We start from the raw sequence: 18,002 nt of genomic DNA on the forward strand, positions 1-18,002 counted from the left end.
TGTCTTCTTCTAAGTCTGGTTCTTTTGCTTCCAATCTTGTCTGGGTCTGACTCTGTTCATCTCCCTGAGAGGATAACCACATCCACTTCACTCTGACCTATGTTCTTTGAGATTCTGGATGTGGAACTGGAACTTCATTTGTGCCAGATTTTGTTTGGCCTACAAAGTTTCATTCAACCTAATGTTTAAAAAATTAATTGAATAAGTTGACAATATTTAAAAATTTGAGAGCTCACACATAACACTCAAGATTGCTGTTTTCTCCTGAAACATCAGAAGATCTGATGCATTGAACTCATATTCCCATCAAGCACAACTGGCAGAAGATGAGTAGCCTGGGTGCCTTCAGATGGGGCCATATCTCCAAAGATCATCCAAGTGAAGCTCCAGGTGAGTTGATTTTATCACCAACTTTCACTTTTTTTCCTGACTGTAATAGTAAGAGGAAAGTAAAATATTTTTCCAGAAATGTTTCTGTTAAGGATTGAAAAAGAAAATCAGAAACAAAACAAAAGGGAGGAAAGAAGGAATGAAGGAAGGAAAACACCTAGAGGGCTAAATTTCACTTGAAAAATGGGAGAGCGCATTTTTCTTAGTGGAATCTCAGACTATTCCTATATGATATGAAAATAACATGGTCTGTATTGAAAGAACACAACTTAATATGAAATCATAAAGCAAACCTGGTTGGGCATAGTGGCACATGCCTGTAATCCCAGTGACTGGGGAGGCTGAAGTAGGAGGATTCCAAGTTTGAAGCCAGCTTGGGCTGCTTAGTGAGACTCTGTCTCAAAATGAAAAAAAAAAAAAAGAAAAAAAAAAAAAAAAATATATATATATATATCTCAGTCAAAGAGCACCGCTGGTACAACCCCCCACCCCCCAATAAAAAGCAAACCTGGTCACTTTATATACTTCATTTAAAAAACTCTGTCCAAATATTTGTGGGGAGACTGTGTGCTTGGAACACAAACATGTGCAAGACTTATTCAGTTCTGTCTTCAGTTCATTTGAAGGAATATCCTAACTCTATTTTATTTGCTCCCCCCACACCCTTCCTCCAGTGCTGGGTGCTGAATTCAGGGTTTGGTGCATGTCAGGCAAGTGTTCTACCACTTGGCTAGGCTAAATTTTATAATTATAGTAGTTTGTGACTCAAGTTGGGTCTTGGGAGTAGAGGGTCTTCAGATGGACTGTCAAGTCAATATTCTCTTCCATACTCCAAACTCAGGCTTCTTCTTTGTCCTTCCAACCTGAAATCAAAATAGTGCTTCTTGTCAACAGGGCCCAGGCTTTCATCCAAAGGTTCTTATGGATACAGCAAAGAATCCCCTTCTTCCATTTTGCCTGAGTCCAGGCCTGGGAAGGAAAAAGACAAGACCCAAAATGGAAGGAGATTCCTTTGCAATAAACAAAGAGGAAAGTATTTACACAAACATAAATACATATTTATTTACACAAGGACTGTCATGGAAAGATACTGAAAACTGGCAATAATTGGTGGGTGACCAGAAGTATGAGGAGCTTTACTTCTCACTAGGCTTGTATATATATGTATTCTCTATTCAAAAATGAATGAACCAAGTTTTAAAAATGCATAAAGGGGTGCAGGGATCACAAGGTCATGGGGGCGCTGTTTTGTCAGTATCGAATAATTCGGACACTAATTTTCCGGAGCGTGATTTTAAAGTTGTACTCGGAAAACTGGAGGTCTACGAAGTAGCTCGAGTTTCAAAGGTAGAGATACAGCAGTTTCTTTTCAAGGAAGTGAATTAAGGTGTATAAAATGGCTTCATACAAGCAAAAGAAAGGGAGCCCCTTGCCGTGCCATTGTTCCCACAATGCCGTGACTCGGATTCGAACCGAGGTTGCTGCGGCCACAACGCAGAGTACTAACCACTATACGATCACGGCGAGCTACCGGGGACCTGTAAGACGGACTGTCTGATTGTCCTCTTCAGCAGTCATAGGCCTTCCCAGTCCGTGCGTCACTAAGAGACCCACCTATGGGGCGGGGCTCCAGCTTGACGCTGTGTCAGAATGCGCAGGCGCACCGCTGTGTCTCCAGTTGCTCAGGTTCTGTGTGAGATTTTGGTACATTGGCCAGAAAATGTGATCATGAGCTTCTGGTGGTGGGCTACTTGTGAGTGGGGTGGGGAATGGAAGGAGACCGCTTGTGCATCCAGGGACTGGGCTGACCAGAGCTCAGACCGTCCTTGTGAGAGGTCAGTCTCCTGTGACTTGGAAACTCTATCGGGATTCCCCTGCCTGTAGGGGGCCATTCTTCCTGGGCGCTCCTCGCTGCTTGATTCCCGCAGCAGTGATCTGACACAGCCTTTGTGGAGGGTGTGGACGCCCCCAGAACTGTGTTGGCTGCGTAGGCTGAACTCAACGAACCCACCTCACCCTCTCAGTTCTCCAGAGCCCAGCCGCTCCTACAGTCCCCGGGCTCTGACTCCTCCCTCCTCAAGGCTTCCGCCGCGCCGGGCACCCACCCTACGCTGTGTTCCTAGGTGGCAGCAGGGATCAAGTCTGGTTTTTATTCTTGCCCATCAGTGCTGGCGCCCTAACGGAGCCTAAACTGCGTCGCTATACAGTGAGCAGTGGCTATTTGCTAAATGGAATGTGCTAGTGGTTTCCTGACAAGTGAATTCATAGTGACCACCCGCCTCTCAAGTGTCATTCGTCCCAGCAGAAGGATCTTGCTGAACACGGATTGAATCCTTTCACCACCCTCACCCACGAGACTTCAGTAAATTCATCTGCTTTTCCAGCTCATCACTTGGCCCTCGGTGTCGATTCCCACTCTTTAATTATTTGCACTCATTCACTCAACAGGTGCTTGAGAAGCGTCTACGGTCACACCAGGGCCTGGGGGCATTGTGGGGGTGGGGACTTCATAAAGAAGACGTAGGGAGAACACTTACGAGAGGAATTATGACAGTGCCTTTTCAAGACTTCGTTCTAGCCTTTGCACATTAAATTATCCTGCCTGCTTGACGAATTTCCATTCTACTTTTAAGAGCTGCCTCAAAGGTTACTTCTTTTGAGGAGCCTTTTCTTCCAATCCCGTGGAGCTCATTCCTGTATTAGGGAAATTTGCACAGATGCCTATTACACTTCGTAGCCTGGCGAGTTCTCTGGGCTGTCTCCAAAATTGAGCGTAAGCGCATAGTAATCGAAAGCCTATGCCCTGCAGCAGACCAATTTAGCCAGAGCTGGTGTAAACGCCGTTCTCAACTGTCACAAGGGAATTGGAATACATTTTTTTTCCAGAACTCAGGGTAAAAATGGAAGAGGGCGATGAGACAAAACCCCACTGCCAAGCCATTGTCCCCCGCAATACCATGACTCGGGTTCGAACCGAGGTTGCTGCGGTCACAACGCAGAGTACTAACCACTACACGATCACGGCGAGCTACCGAGGATCCAAGAGGGGCTTTCTTTTTCCTAACACTTCTCTGTTGTAAGCTCCACCTTTTTGCACGTCAGGAATTTGTCATTGCTTGTTCCCGCCTCTCCCCTCCGCGACTGCACGCAAACGAGCTAGTTTTCCTCTGCTCTCTGTTGGGCCAAAGGCCAGGTACCCCGACCACGCCACCGTGTGGGCTGCGCTTGGGGTCCCTTTCTCCCGTTTCCAAGGAAGTTGTGAGGGTGGATCATAATTCCTATTCGTAAAATTTAAGAGTTCCTTCAGAAAGCGTGACAGTCGGGGCACGTGAGCGTGAGAGGGACCCCGGGCCCCTGTTCGGGTGACCTGGGGTTTCACATTAACAGAGACGTGGCGTCATAAAAATCCTTTAGTTTGCAAAGCTTTTTCATGTGCTGTCATTTGCTGTCGGTACAGACCGTGAAGCAGACTTCGGGGTGGGAAGTTCGTGGTGCTCGAATCTCTCTTCGGGGTCAGTGTGAAGGTCGGGTGGTTGGGAGAGCTAGTTTAAAACAAGAAGCTTACGAAAGCCAGGGCAGCGGCCTTCTAGACGAGAAGAGCCACACTCAGTCACCCGTACAGCGTGGCGTCCCGGTAGCTCGCCGTGATCGTATAGTGGTTAGTACTCTGCGTTGTGGCCGCAGCAACCTCGGTTCGAATCCGAGTCACGGCATTGTGGGAACAATGGCACGGCAAGGGGCGTCTTTTTGGATTTACCAAGTTCTCTGTGTTTAAATCATATTCTGCCACGAATGAGGCCCGGGCTGGAGGCTCGGGCTGGTATTATATAACGGACTATTGTGTGTATACAGAAAGTTGTATGGCTCTCCTGGGACATTTCTTTCTTTTAAATTCTGCATCTGCTAATAAACTAACCACCTTCATCTTTCCTAGTATGTGACTGTCTTGCTTTTGATGATTCCGTGAGGTACCTTTTTTTTTTCCTTCCTCATTTGGTCCCTGGCAATGGTGGAGTCATATTGGGTCCTTCAAAAAAAACTTCACACTTGCTAAAACGTCAAGACTTTGGGGATATAGACTATAGGAACAACACGCAAGCATTAAGGATTAGAATAAATTTGGCAACCATTTTTGGTTCAGATCCTGTGACAAGGAAAAATATGACCTGCTGGAGAGCTGGTTCTTATAGTCACTAAGAGGGGTGCTAATGAGAGATCTGTAACCTCAATCTCCATAGACTCATAGGTGACAGAGTGTTTTCTCTTGAACCCACCATCCCCACTCTACCTCAGGTTTAAAGCAAATTGTATTTGTTGGTTTGTTTTATGTGTACTTAAAAAATCCAACTCAACAAATTCCGGTCTGTCATTTGGCATTAGGTAAAACAGAAGTGAGTTTTGGATTTGGCTTTCAGGCTGTTAGTGGCAGCTGGGTTGTTGTCAAGGAGGGAATGAGAGAGGCCTGAATGAGGAATAAGCCTTTCCAGCTCTTCCCAGAGGGGTGGGTGTTATTATTGGTGGCAGCAAAGCAGTCAGGGAGCATTCCTGGGAGAAATGGACATTGTAATGATAGTGCACCCCTTTTACTCATAATCCATCAGCACAGATTTACTGAAAGATGCAAAAAGCCAGGACTGCAGCAGGCTGTCATTTCCCTGGGTCTCCTAGCTCCCAATTCCCTAGATTTGGTAAGTTTAAAATCACAACAGGACAGCTCAGACAACAAGAGTGTTCTGAGCTTGAACACTCAGAATGAGGAAAGGTGAGCCTGAGAATTTGCCAGGGTTTGGATGTCTGATGTAAGAATTATATATTTAGAAAATCAACATCACTGACCAAAAAACTAAACCAAAACAAAACAAAACAGAACTATTCAACGGGAATGTGACCACTCTATTCCTTATATCCTTCAACAAAAAAACTACACTGAACTTTTTTATTCTATGAGCTGGAACAAGGCATGGGGGTTGTATGGGGGAAGCAAAGAAAGATCTGGCTTTCTCCTTAATGGACCTGCTCCCAGCCCCTCATTACTCTCTGCGGTACTTCTGTGCAATGGGTTATGAGCTGATTCCAGAACTTTGGGAGGAAGTCAGGAGTATTCACTCTCTATGAGTAAAAACAACCAAGAAAACAACCCCCATAAATGTCCACCATGTGAGGTACCCCACGAACCATTCACATCTGAGGTCAAGAATGCTGGACAAAGATGAACTGAAAGTGTTGAAGGTTGACCTGGTTGTAGGAAGAATACAGGAGGGAAGGGTCCTCTCCTGCATTTCCAACTACTAGCCATTTTGGCAGGTATATAGTCATCCTGGCGATGGGTGCATCCAGCTGCCAAAATTTCATAATACTGTCTTTTGAGGTCACTCTGTCAATTCCCCTTACTCTGATTTCAGGCCCATGAAATAGACTTGATGATGATTTGACTGTTAATTAGACTTTCCTGCAGCGAAGAACATTGTTCTGCATTAGCTTCTGATCTGCTGGCACTTGTTCTCCTTACTGTGATATTTTGGTTCAGTCTCTTAAGAGTCTAGTTGGTATGATTCATTTTCCTTGAGGCTGCTTATCTCTGGGTACACTGATACAATAAAGTTTCTGGGCTGCAAAAACTGAGAGCTAGAGACCCTGAGGCCCTGGCCTGGGAAGACATCACCAAGACTCTGCTGCCCTGGGAGCCTCTCTAAGCAGCAGCCAGCACCCCTTCTCCTTTTGGCCTTTAGTTTTTGAAACCATTTTGTGATTTCTGATTTTGGGAATGTGGTCCCCACTTTTCCCCACTTCCAGCTTGAGGCCTAACCTCTCCTTTAGGTCTGAGATCCATGAAAGAGGCAGGCTGTGTAAGAGCTCTCTGTGCACACATTCTAGCTCCAGCTGTTTCCATTTTGGTTGGATTTATTACTTTCTGCAGATTTCCAGTCTTGAGTCCAAGTCAGCTTTGATTTTCTTTTCTTTCTTTTCTTTTCTTTTCTTTTTTTTTTTTTTTGGTACTGGGAAGCAAACCCAGGGCATTCTATCACTGAGCTACATCTCCGTTTTTAATTTTGATACAGGGTCCCACTGAGGCTGGCCTCAAATGTGCTCCTCCTACCTCAACCTCTGAAGTCACTGGGAGTACCAGCGTATGCAACTCAAACCAGCTAACTTTGACTTTCTTTATCCTTTTTTTCTGATAGACACTGAGGTGTAGTAGCTGACACCTTTCCTTTGGGCTACTCCTAACTCATATTAAAGGGTAGCATAGGTTAGTAATGAAGTCTTTGGCACCTGGAAGCACACTGCCTAGGATTTGAATCCTGACTCATCCATTTACTAGCTGGTCAACCTTGGGCAAGTAACATATCTCAATGCCTCAGTTTTCTTATTTGTAATCTGGGAGTGGGGGAAGCAGGCTTATTATGAACATCAAATAAGTAAATATTTGTAAAGCAACAGTGCCTAGAACTTATTAAGCCATATTCAAGTTTTACCTAAATAAAATAGTAGGTGAGAATATGATAAGGAAACCAACTCCTTAAAAATGAACACAGTGGATCTTAAGCATCTTAACTTGCATTGTTTCCAATTTAGCATTACACTCTCTACAATAAACTGCCCCAAATACTTTTTGAACTCTTGTTTGGGAATTATCTTCAGGGTTGATTTATAAGTCATATGCATGAATCCATCTCCATATATATATAATCACATTCGTTTGAAAGGATTTTTGACTGCTTTTAAATCTGCCTTCAAAGAAAAAGACATCACCCCTTAGTCTTTTAAGGTGCAACAAGTTTTAAAATGTTTTAAGTAACAATGCTTTTAAAAAATATTTTAAGTAACATTTCAGCAAAATATGTTTTTGGTATAAGTGTGTAGACTTAAGGAGGCAACAACAGTGATTTATAAGCTCTGGATTGTTTGTTTAAACAATGACCCTGTGGCTTCCTTGTTACTCCTAGCATACCTGGGACTGCTGCTGTCAGCCACCAGCAGCATGTTGCCACTGATAAGCAGACTGGACTAGGGGCCGCCATATTACCTGGAAACTTGTTTAAAATTCAGAATCTTGATCTACTTGTACACAGAACTACTGGATCAGAATCTTCATTTTAACAAGGTCTCACCACTTGACTCGTCAGCACACAAAAATTTGCTGTATTCTAGAGCTCTAATGGAGCTCTTCATGGGTTACCATGTGAATTCTTAGGTTACTATAAGAAGCTGAGTCTACTGAACCTCATCAATGTGGTGGGGGACATTGAGATTTTGTTGTTGTTTTGTGCTGGGGATTAAACCCAAGACATCATATAGGCTAAGTAGGCTCTCTACCACCAAATTACATTTCCAGCATTGACTTGAAAGTTTTGAGAGAAGATGGTGATCTGGAAGGGAGTCACCACCCAGCCTGTTTGCAGGGACATCTAGGGAAGAGGCAGCAGACTGGATTTCCACTAGAAGGCGCTCCATCCCCAGAAGTAGGTGTGGAAAACTGAGGCTGGAAAAGTTTCACTTCTGATTTATCTGAGCCCAGAGGATTTTATTCCTGGGATATCTTGTATATTTTCTGAAGGCATTTGAAAAAAAAAATGTATTCTGCTGTTAATGGGGGAATGATTATCAATTAGATCAGATTGTTTTAAAGTAATATTCAAGTATTTAAATCCTTGATGGTTTTCTTTCTACTTGATCTATCAATGATTGGGAAGGGGTGTTGAAAAAAATCCCATTGTGAATTTGTCTATTTCTTGATTTTTGTTTTTGTTTCATGCATTTTGGATTGTTGTGTTATCTTAATGAATTGATCTATTTATTATTAAGAATTCTTTTTTAATCCATGGAAATATTCCTTGCCTTGAAATCTAAATGTCTGATTATTTAAATAGCCATGCTACCATTTTTTTTTTTTTCAGAGTTGGAAATCAAACCCAGGGCCTTGTGCATTCTAGACAAATACTCCACCACTGAGCTGCATCCCCAGCCCCCAACTTTCTTTTGATTAATGTTATACAGTATATCTTTTTCTATCCTTTTCCTTTAATCTTTCTGTGTCTTTAAAGTGTTTTTTTTGTAGAAGAAATTCATTAATTTCTGTTTTATTTTTATCCTATTGACCTCTACATTGGTTAGTTTAGAGTTCTCCATTTAATATGATTCTATAGCTGGCATGGTGGTGCATACCTATAATCCCAGTGGCAAGGAGGATCACAAATTCAAAGCCATCTTCAGCAGTTTAGCTGAAACCTTAGCAATATAGCAAGACCCTATCTCGAAATAAAAAATAAAAGGGGTTGAGGATGTAGCTCAGTGGTTAAACACCCACTGGGTTCAATCCTTTGTATTCCCCCAAAAAGGGAATGTATACACACACACACACACACACATACACACACACACACACACACACACAGACACTTATAGTTTGAATCCTATGTTGCTATTTTGTTTCTATTTGTCCCTTCTGTTTCTCCTTTCTCATTTTCTGCCTTCTTTTTGACTAATTGAGAATTTCTTTTTTAAAAATATATTTTTTTAGTTATTGATGGACCTTTATTTTATTTATTTATTTGTAGTACTGAGACTCAAACTCAGTGCCTCACATATGCTAGGCAAGACTCTACCACTGAGCCACAAACCCAGCCCTAAATGAGCATTTCTTAAATGGCTTTATCTCTCTCTCTCTTTTTTTTTTGACCACTACCATTCTCTATTTTGTTTTTATGAAGTATTACTAGAAAGCTTACAGTAAACATCTTCAAGTTATCTCTATCTACTATTAAATAACGTTGTACTAATTAATATTAAGAATAAATAACAGTATAACTCCTCTCCTGACTTTTTAAAAAAAAATTTTTTTGCTACTGTAGTTAAATGTTTTACTTTTTTTTGTGTTGTAAACTACACAATACTTTGTTATTTTTGTTTTATTTATTTATTTATTTATTTATTTTTTGTACTGGGGATTGAACATAGGGGTATTTTATCCTGAACTACATCCTCAGTCTTTTTATTTTATTTTATTTAGTCTTGCTAATTTGCAGTCTTCCCTAAGTTGCCAAGGCTAGACTTGAACTTGTGATACTTTTGTCTCAGCTTCCCAAATTGTTGGGATTATAGGTGTTTTGCCATTGAGCCTCCTTGCTATTTTTTATTTTAAAAATAATGTTATTGTACTTTTTACACTTTATTTTATTTATTTACTTTTAAGTGGTGCTGATGATTGAACCCAGCGCCTTACATGATAGGCAAGCACTCTACCACTGAGCTACAAACACAGCGCCCTGCTTATTATTTTTGTTTGAATCAGCCAATTATCTTTTAAAGAGAAATTTAAGATAAGAAAAATGTATTTTATAATTATTCTCTTGACTCTTTGTATAGAATTATATATTTTTCTGATATCGTCTTCCTTCTGCTGAAGGTCTTCTTTTAAATTTTCTTGTACTGCTTATCTGCTGTTGATAAATTCCCTTATGCATTGGAAGTCTGAGAATGCCTATTTTGACCTCATTTTCCCTATATAATACTATTGTTATTATTATTTTGGCAGTGCTGGAGATTGAACCTAGGGCCTTATGCATGTAAGGCAAGCACTCAACCAACTGAGCTATATCCCCAGCCCTAATACTATTATTATTGACAGCTTTTTCTTGTACTACTTTAAAGATGTTGCTTCACTGTCTGCTTGCATAGCTTCCGATGAATCAGTATCTTTGTTCCTTTGTGTGTAATATGTCTTTTTCCCCTGGCTGATCTGAAAATTTTCTCTTAAGATGGGTGAAGTTGCTCACACCTGTAATCTCAGCAACTCAGGAGGCTGAAGAAGGAAGATCAAAAGTTCAAGGCCAGTCTCAGCAATTTGACTAGACACTAAGCAACTTAGTGAGACCCTGTGTCAAAAAATAAAAAGGGCTGGGGATGCAGCTCAGTGGTTAAGCATCCGTGGGTTCAATCCCCAGTACCAAAAAATAAAAAAAGAGAGAGAGAGAGAGAAATTTCTCTATATCATTGAATTCTGGAGTATTAGACCATTGAGCCCCATCCCCAGCCCTATTTTGTATTTTATTTAGAGACAGGGTCTCACTGAATTTCTTAGCACCTCGCCATTGCTGTCATTTAACAGGCATTTCATTTCTGCTTTAACAACTCACAACTACATGCCCCTTCTTCCAAAAAAAAAAAAAAAAAAAAAAAAGGATTTCCCATTCTTTAGTAATGGCTTCTGCAAATTTCTATCCCCTTATAGATTACCAGTGATATCATCTTTAACTTGCTTGGGTCTCAAAAAGTTGCAGTGCTTTTGTGACTTTTGAAAAGGAAATTTATTGGAATGCTTTGTTTATATAAAACCATATTTGTAAATACGGTTATATGAATGCTGGGAAACACCAGCAATTTTCAATGGGTTCTAAAGAAGTTGAGTCTGTGCTGAGTGATTTAGGGGCCTACTTTCCTGGAACCACATAAGGCAATGAAAGCTTAGTCACCAGGAAGGACAGAATCATTTCGTAATTTTACAGAATATAACAGAGGGTGGTACTCCCTTAAATATTTCCAGAGGCCCAACATTTTAATGAGGCAGGATTAGGCAATATATCTGATAATAAGCAGTTTCAAAGAAAAACCCTTGTTGACAGTGGTCTCTTTTCTACTTCCTCTCCTAACAGTTTGTTGTATTCTTGTTTGGAAAGGGCAAGAATTTGTGATTAATGTCTTGCACCAAGACCACTCCAAGGCATGACTCCGATAAACAGAATTGTCAATCAACTGAGTCTATAGCCACCTAGGCCTGGACGTTCATTGTTCCCCTACCCCTCACCTCACCTTCCCAGACAATTCTAACAGGGCTTCTTCCAGTTACAGCTTCTCCAATCTAGTACTTCCCACTCTGACCTCACCTCTGGCTTGTGTAACTTATCTGATCAGGTCCCTGACCCCTGGAGCCCTGTTCCTTAATTTGAAAGATAATCAGTTAATCATTGAACATTTTATCTTAAATACTTTAAAATTATTTATTAACCTTTGCTAAAGTTAATGCTGTACCAGCATCAAGTACTTTAGTTTTCTATTTTTTGGGAGATGTGGGGAAAACTATCTAGTCAGCGAATTTATTTGCTGATTTCAGTTTCACATTATAGAGACCAGCCCTGGTCCCTAAGCTCCCCACCTTCCCCAGGGCTCTTAAACCTTCCTTCTCCCTATTAAATATATCTTTTTATCCAATTCCCTTGCTAACCTGCTCACTTGTTAAAAGGTGCTAAAATATTGTCCTCCCACTCAAAAGTAACATAATCTGGTTCACGGAGATCCTCAAGATAACCTCCTTTATAGTGAGAACTTGGGACCAACTCCGATCAAAAAAAGAAGATTCTCTGGTATCACCAGGGCCTCACTGGATTTTTTATCTCTTTTAGACATGGCAAAAGACCAATGATGTGCGGGGTAAAGTGTGTTCGCTGATGTGTAGTAAAGGATATTTGGCTTGAGTGAGAGTAGGCTTAGACAGTATATCTACCCATTTGAACCTCTCTTGATTATAAATCTTAAAGCATCAGAGAGGAGGCAGGTGTCTTAGTACACTTGGGTTGAAATGACTAAATACTACAGCTTGGGTGGTTTAAATAACAGAATTTATTTCCTGACCGTGCTGGAGGTAGAAAGTTCCAGACCAAAGTGTTGAGTTATTCGGTTTCTGCTGCTCAGCTTTCTACCTGCCTCATGTTCTGACACCTTCTCACCGTGTCCTCACATGGCATAGAGAGACCTAGAATGATAAAGCCTTCTGGTGTATCCTTTTATAAGGACACCAATCCTATCAGATTAGGGTCTTACCCTTGTAATTCCATTTAATATTAATTTTTTCCTTATTCCAAAAATAGTCACATTAGCAGTTAGGACATCAATGTATGACTTTTGAGGGAAACATAATTCAGTCCACAGAACAGGGAAGGCTTAATCCAGACCAATTGCACAGCAGCCCAGCAAGGTGGGAAGCTTACCTTCCAGTGCTAGAGCCAGCATATTATTGTTCTGGAACCTGAGTTGGAGGTAAAGCTTATAAGTCACTGCTAGGACCTGCAAGGACACCTGTGGGACATATAGTAACACAGTGTTTAGTGTTTGCTTTAGACATTTTTCTGCCTAAGATCCATGCAGGCCTTAAATCTTTTAGCACCTGAAGTCCCTTTGCTCAAAATCTCTATCCTTGTGGCCCATTGGTCCACAAGCTGGCCCAATAGATTGATGTAATTATGGAATTCTGAGAAGGACTTGTTAACCTCCAAAATTTATTTATTCTACAATTTTTTTCCATTTTTTAAATTTGTTCTAATTAGTTATATATGGTAGCAGAATGCATTCCAATTCGTTGTACACAAATGGAGTACAACTTTTCATTTCTCTGGTTGTACATGATGTAGTGTTACATGTGCAGTCATATATGTACCTAGGGTAATGATGTTCATCTCATTCCACCATCTTTCCTGCCCCATGCCCCATGCCCCCTCCCCTTCCCTCCCTTCAACTGTACAAATTTTAAGGAGTCAAGTATTAGGAGAAATAATCCTGAACAAACCCAAATCTACCTCCCTCACTGGCTCATTGGTTGTATTTGTGTATGTTTGTGTGTGAGTGTGTGTGTGTGTGTGTGTGTGTGTGTGGTGCTAGGAATGAAACACAGGCCTTATCCATGCTAGGCAAGGGGTCCACCACTGAGCTGAATCCCCAGTCCTTTTAAAACTTTTACTTAGTTTTGAAATTTTTTTTTTTGTAGTTGTAGATGGACAATATGTGGTGCTCACACATGCTAGGTGAGCACTCTGCCACTGAGCTACAGTCCCAGCCCAGTTTTAAAATTTTTGAGACAGGATCTTTGGCTGGCCTTGGACTTGTGATACTCTTGTCTCAGCCTCCTTGAGTTGCTGGGATTACAGGAGTGCACCCTCACATCTGACTGCTCATTGATTCTTAAACATCTTTAAAAGGATACAGAAAATACATGTGCAACTCTTAGACTTTAGTTTCCAGTGAGGCAGTTAATTTCAGATCATTTCTTGAAGATGGGGTTTGATCAGGCCAGAGACAGAAAGAGGACAAAGAAAGGCAAAGGGAGAGGAGGAGACTTGGGCTCTGAAGACCCTCTGCTGACTTCCCATTTATCTGTGCTATCCATCTTCAGTACAGATGCTGCCTTGGCCATGGCCCTTTCTATTCACTCTTCCATCTGACCCATTCCCCTATAGCTCTCAAAAAGTGTGGACAGTGATTTCCTGTGGTGAGGTAGGGAGTAGTGATGTAAGGAGATGGCAGCAACCATTCCAATCCAGCTTTCTTGCAGGCAGCTTTTTGGTCTTGCATGCCAGAGTCAGCAGATCCTCCATCTGGAAAAGCTCTGCAGAACCCAGCCTGTGGGTTGTGGTGTGTTAGTCAGCTTTCCTCACAGTGAACAAAACACCTGAAAAAAAAAAAAAATTAAAGGAGGAAAGGTTTATTTTGTTTTATGGCGTCAAAGCTTTCAGTCCATGATCAGCTAACTATTGCTATGGGTTGATCAGCTCTTGGTAGCCATGGAGGGGGGAGAGAGAGAGAGAGAGAGAGAGAGAGAGAGAGAGAGAGAGAGAGAGAAAGAAGAAGAAGAAGAAGAAGAAGAAGAAGAAGAAGGAGGAGGAGGAGGAGGAGGAGGAGGAGGAGGAGGAGGAGGAGGAGGAGGGGGGGGGGGGGGGGAGGGGAGGGGGGGAGGGGCAGGGGCAGAGGTGAGGGACAAGATATATAATCCCTAAGGGTGACACCTAGTGACTTACTTCTTCCAACCAGGCCCTACTTGCCTACAGTTTCCACCTTCTCCCAGGTGTCCATTCATATTATTAATCCCTCAAATGGATTTAGTCCATGGATGAGGTTAGAACCTTCATGATTCAATCTTTTCCCAAGTTCCAACTCTAGACATTGCTTCATTGGGGACCAAAGCATCAACACATGAGGAGATTTTGGGGAACATTCTAGATCCAAACCCTATCAGGCAGTGTTTGCAGATTTCAAAGCTTGTGCCAGCCTGGTGGCATTTTCTTATTATTAAAGTTTTCTTTATTCGTTTCAGGAGAATATTAAATTGCACCTGTTGGTTGCAGGTTATTTAGAGTAGGCTTTTGCAGGAATTAGAGAAACTTCCTGTGATATGAAGTGAGGGGCTGAATCAGTCCCCCAGTTTCAATGTCTTCTATTAGTGTCCTCTGGGGCTCTAGAGGTTCCAGGGGGAAAATTTAGAACCAACTACTTAAAGCTTATGACTTGGAAAATACTCAAATGTCTGGATTCATGGCTAAGATTTCCACTCAATAGCAATTGAGAAAGTGGTTTCATCTCTCTAAGCCCCATTTTGTAAATAGGGATTTGAAAAAATAGTAACTACTCCACTGAGATTTGGTGAAATGATATACAAAAAGGTCCTTGCCCCAGAGCATAGTATCTAGTAAGCTCTCAATAAAGTTAAGTTGTTATTATTAATAATAATTTGAATTTTTTGGTAGTTATGTTAGGACTGTGTCTCTGTATTTCTTCCCTTCTCCTTTAGGCCTTTTTCAAGTTCAATGGAGGCAAGTCAGTGCTCTGACATAGAGCTTGACATCTCACTGGTGCCCCTATACTCTTGGCAGAGCCCCACCATGCATGGGGCTCCCAGCTCAGGTGCAGGGACTTCTGGGTAGGAAGCATTCAGCTCACCAGAGCAGGGAGTGTTTTTTTTTTTTTTTTATTTTACAAAAATATGATTCTTCAGCATGCTATTCATTGTCTAGCATTTTCTTTTCATATTCTGCAGTGTTCCTAAAAGATAATAGTAATAATATTAATATATGTAACATTTATCGAAGGCTAGTGTGTGATTAATAAGGGCTACTTTCAAAGGCAAGTGATATTTGGAAGATTTTTTTTTAAAAAAATCCTAGTAATTTCCTTAAATGAGAAAAATGTAGCACTTACTTTGATGATGATGATGATGATGATGATGATGATTTGATACCAGGGGTTGAACTCAGGGTGTCTTAACCACTGAGCCACATCCCCAGCCCTTTTTTTGTATTCTGTTTAGAGACAGCGTCTCAGTGAGTTACTTAGGCTTCCCTAAGTAGCTGAGGTTGGCTTTGAACTTGTGATCCTCCTGCCTCAACCTCCTGAGCCACTAGGATTAGAGGTGTGCTCCACTGCACCTAGCTTACTTTGACTATAATTATTAAGGAATAAATTAATGTTAACTTTTTTGATCTGAACTTTATAGTTATGTGACAAAAAACATTATTTGCCTTCTTTTTTCATTGTATTTGCTACAATTAAATTAAATTTGCCCATTAATATTTTACGTAATGTGTAACTTATTGTACAGAGTATACCTGTAATATATTATGCAAAATGGATCTGAACAGTCATTTTCCTTGGGAACTGTGCTGAATCATCCTGTAGGTTTTATTAATCACAAACAGATACCCTTCTTTTGATAAAGAATTCCAATCTAGAGCTTGTTCCTTGGAAAAAGGAGTGCCCTGTAATTTCTCTTTATAGGACAGTCAGTATCTCAGACATAATGTTCAGTTCCCTTGAGGAGATAACTGCTCTTGACAAGAAATAAGATTGCAGCAAAGAACTTGCTGCTTCAAATTTGTTTAAAAAACCAATCAGATAAATATTTTGTTTCAATTCTTACATCAAATATGTGAGAGGATACTTTTAGTTTCAAAGGATGAAAATAATCTGTAACCCCACCTATTCAGGAGGCTGAGACAGGAGGATTGCAAAGGGCAGGCAGGGGCAATTTAGCAAAAACCCTGTCTCAAAATAAAATGAGAGAGGAAAAAAAGGACGGGGTATGTAGATCAGTGGTAGAGTGCTTGCCTAGCATGTGCAAGGCCCTGGGTGTTCTCTCTCTCTCTCTCTCTCTCTCTCTCTCTCTCTCTCTCTCTCACACACACACACACACACACACACAATTTAAAGATCTTAATTGACTATATTATTTTTGATTCTAGAATCAGGCAACACTTTCTTCTGTAAAATAGAGTAATAGTTCCAATGAGCCAAGCATAGGTGGTTGGGTTTTTAGTCAGAAAAGGGCTGAAGAAAGCAGAAACAAAGGACAAAAAGGAGAATGGTCATTTCAAAGTTACTTTCCTGAAGCGATAACTAGAGGAATGGGAGAAAAAGAATTGCAAGTCATACATCAAATAAGGGGTTGATATCCTTATCCTATTTATTTAAGGAGCTCAAATAATTCAATGCAAGAAAACAAAGACCCAAATAAAAACAATGAGCAAAAAGACCTGAACAGACATTTCTTTTTCTTTTTTTAAAATTTATTTATTTGTATGTGGTACTGAGGATAGAATCCAGGCCTCAAGCATGCAAGGCAAGCGCTCTACCACTGAGCCAGCCCCTGAACAGACATTTCTTAACAACAACAAAAATACACAAGTAGCCCATCAATACAGGAAAAAATTCTCAGAATCAGTAATCATCAGGGAATGGAAAATTAAAACTGAAAATTAAAAACCACAATTTGACTATTATCTCTTTAATTTTTCTTCTTTTCCTCCTCCTTCTTCTTCCTGGTGGTGGTGCTGGAGAGAGAACCCAGGGCCTCACATATGCTAGGCAAGTGCTCTACCACTGAATTATATCCCTAGCCCTTCTTATTTTCACTTTTTAATTTTGAGACAGGGTCTTGCTAGGTTGCCCACATTGGTCTCAAACTTGTGATCCTCCTGCTTCAGCCTCCTGTAGCTGGGATTGTAGCAATTGGCGGCACTGCCCAGCTTAATCCTGATTTCTTAGAAATAATCCTGAATTCTTAAAAGAAACAGCTTGCTGACATGAACTTTAGTGTTAGTGACTCCGTTTTGATTTTTTATCTGGTTTGTGCAGGATCTTAGTCCACAACAATGGCCTCTTGTAATTTTTATTTAACATGGTATTTGTGTTGACACTGATGACTTAGGTGCCCCTTGTTTCTGGTTCTGAAGTCACTTTTTGGACCTGAGAGTACATTTGACTCCACAAGTTTGGACCATTGCCCTTGTAGTTTAAACATGGCCTGGGGTCCAGCCCAACCCTGGTCCCACCTTATTGGATTTGCCTATGGCCCCTAAATAAAAGAGCAGATGATCAAATATGTGTCAGGAACTCAGCAGGTACAAAGCAAACAAAACTAAACAAAACAAGGAACTTGGTATAATAGGATGATCATTGAGCCTAAATTTAGGGATAGAATAAGAAGAGAGAGCCATGCAGAAAAGAGAAAAGAGAAAGAATATTTATTAAATATCTGTCCCAGACAATATGTTGAAGGCTTTTGTTTATTTCATTTAATAAGTGAATTTGTTTCATTTAATTCTATTGCCCTGTAAAGATGCCATTGTTATCTCCCTTTTAAATGTTAAACTAGCTTGTCCAAAGGTTTGGCTTAGGTGGTAAATGTGAGATTCTTTGGGGAAAGACAAACACCTCCCTGGAGCTATGGAGGATGTGGGTTGATGAGTGAGTGTGACTCTAGATGGTAAGAGGGAAAACAGTATGGAGAGCTGGATTTCACCTTGATGATATAGAGCCTCCTGCATCCAGTTTTTTCCCACTCCCCCAGGCTG

At 40.9% G+C, this 18,002-nt stretch overlaps 2 non-coding genes across 2 annotated transcripts; one reads left to right on the forward strand and one right to left on the reverse strand.

Annotated features, from left to right (window-relative positions):
• Positions 1-1,842: 1,842 nt before the first annotated feature.
• Trnah-gug (transfer RNA histidin (anticodon GUG)) lies at positions 1,843-1,914 on the reverse strand. Its single transcript has one exon. It is a non-coding gene; the product is annotated as a tRNA-His (tRNA).
• A 2,117-nt stretch (positions 1,915-4,031) lies between these two features.
• On the forward strand, positions 4,032-4,103 carry Trnah-gug (transfer RNA histidin (anticodon GUG)). The gene has a single exon. It is a non-coding gene; the product is annotated as a tRNA-His (tRNA).
• Positions 4,104-18,002: the final 13,899 nt, after the last annotated feature.

The sequence above is a fragment of the Callospermophilus lateralis genome, chromosome 3 (assembly GCF_048772815.1).
Source record: "Callospermophilus lateralis isolate mCalLat2 chromosome 3, mCalLat2.hap1, whole genome shotgun sequence".
Taxonomy (NCBI): domain Eukaryota; kingdom Metazoa; phylum Chordata; class Mammalia; order Rodentia; family Sciuridae; genus Callospermophilus; species Callospermophilus lateralis.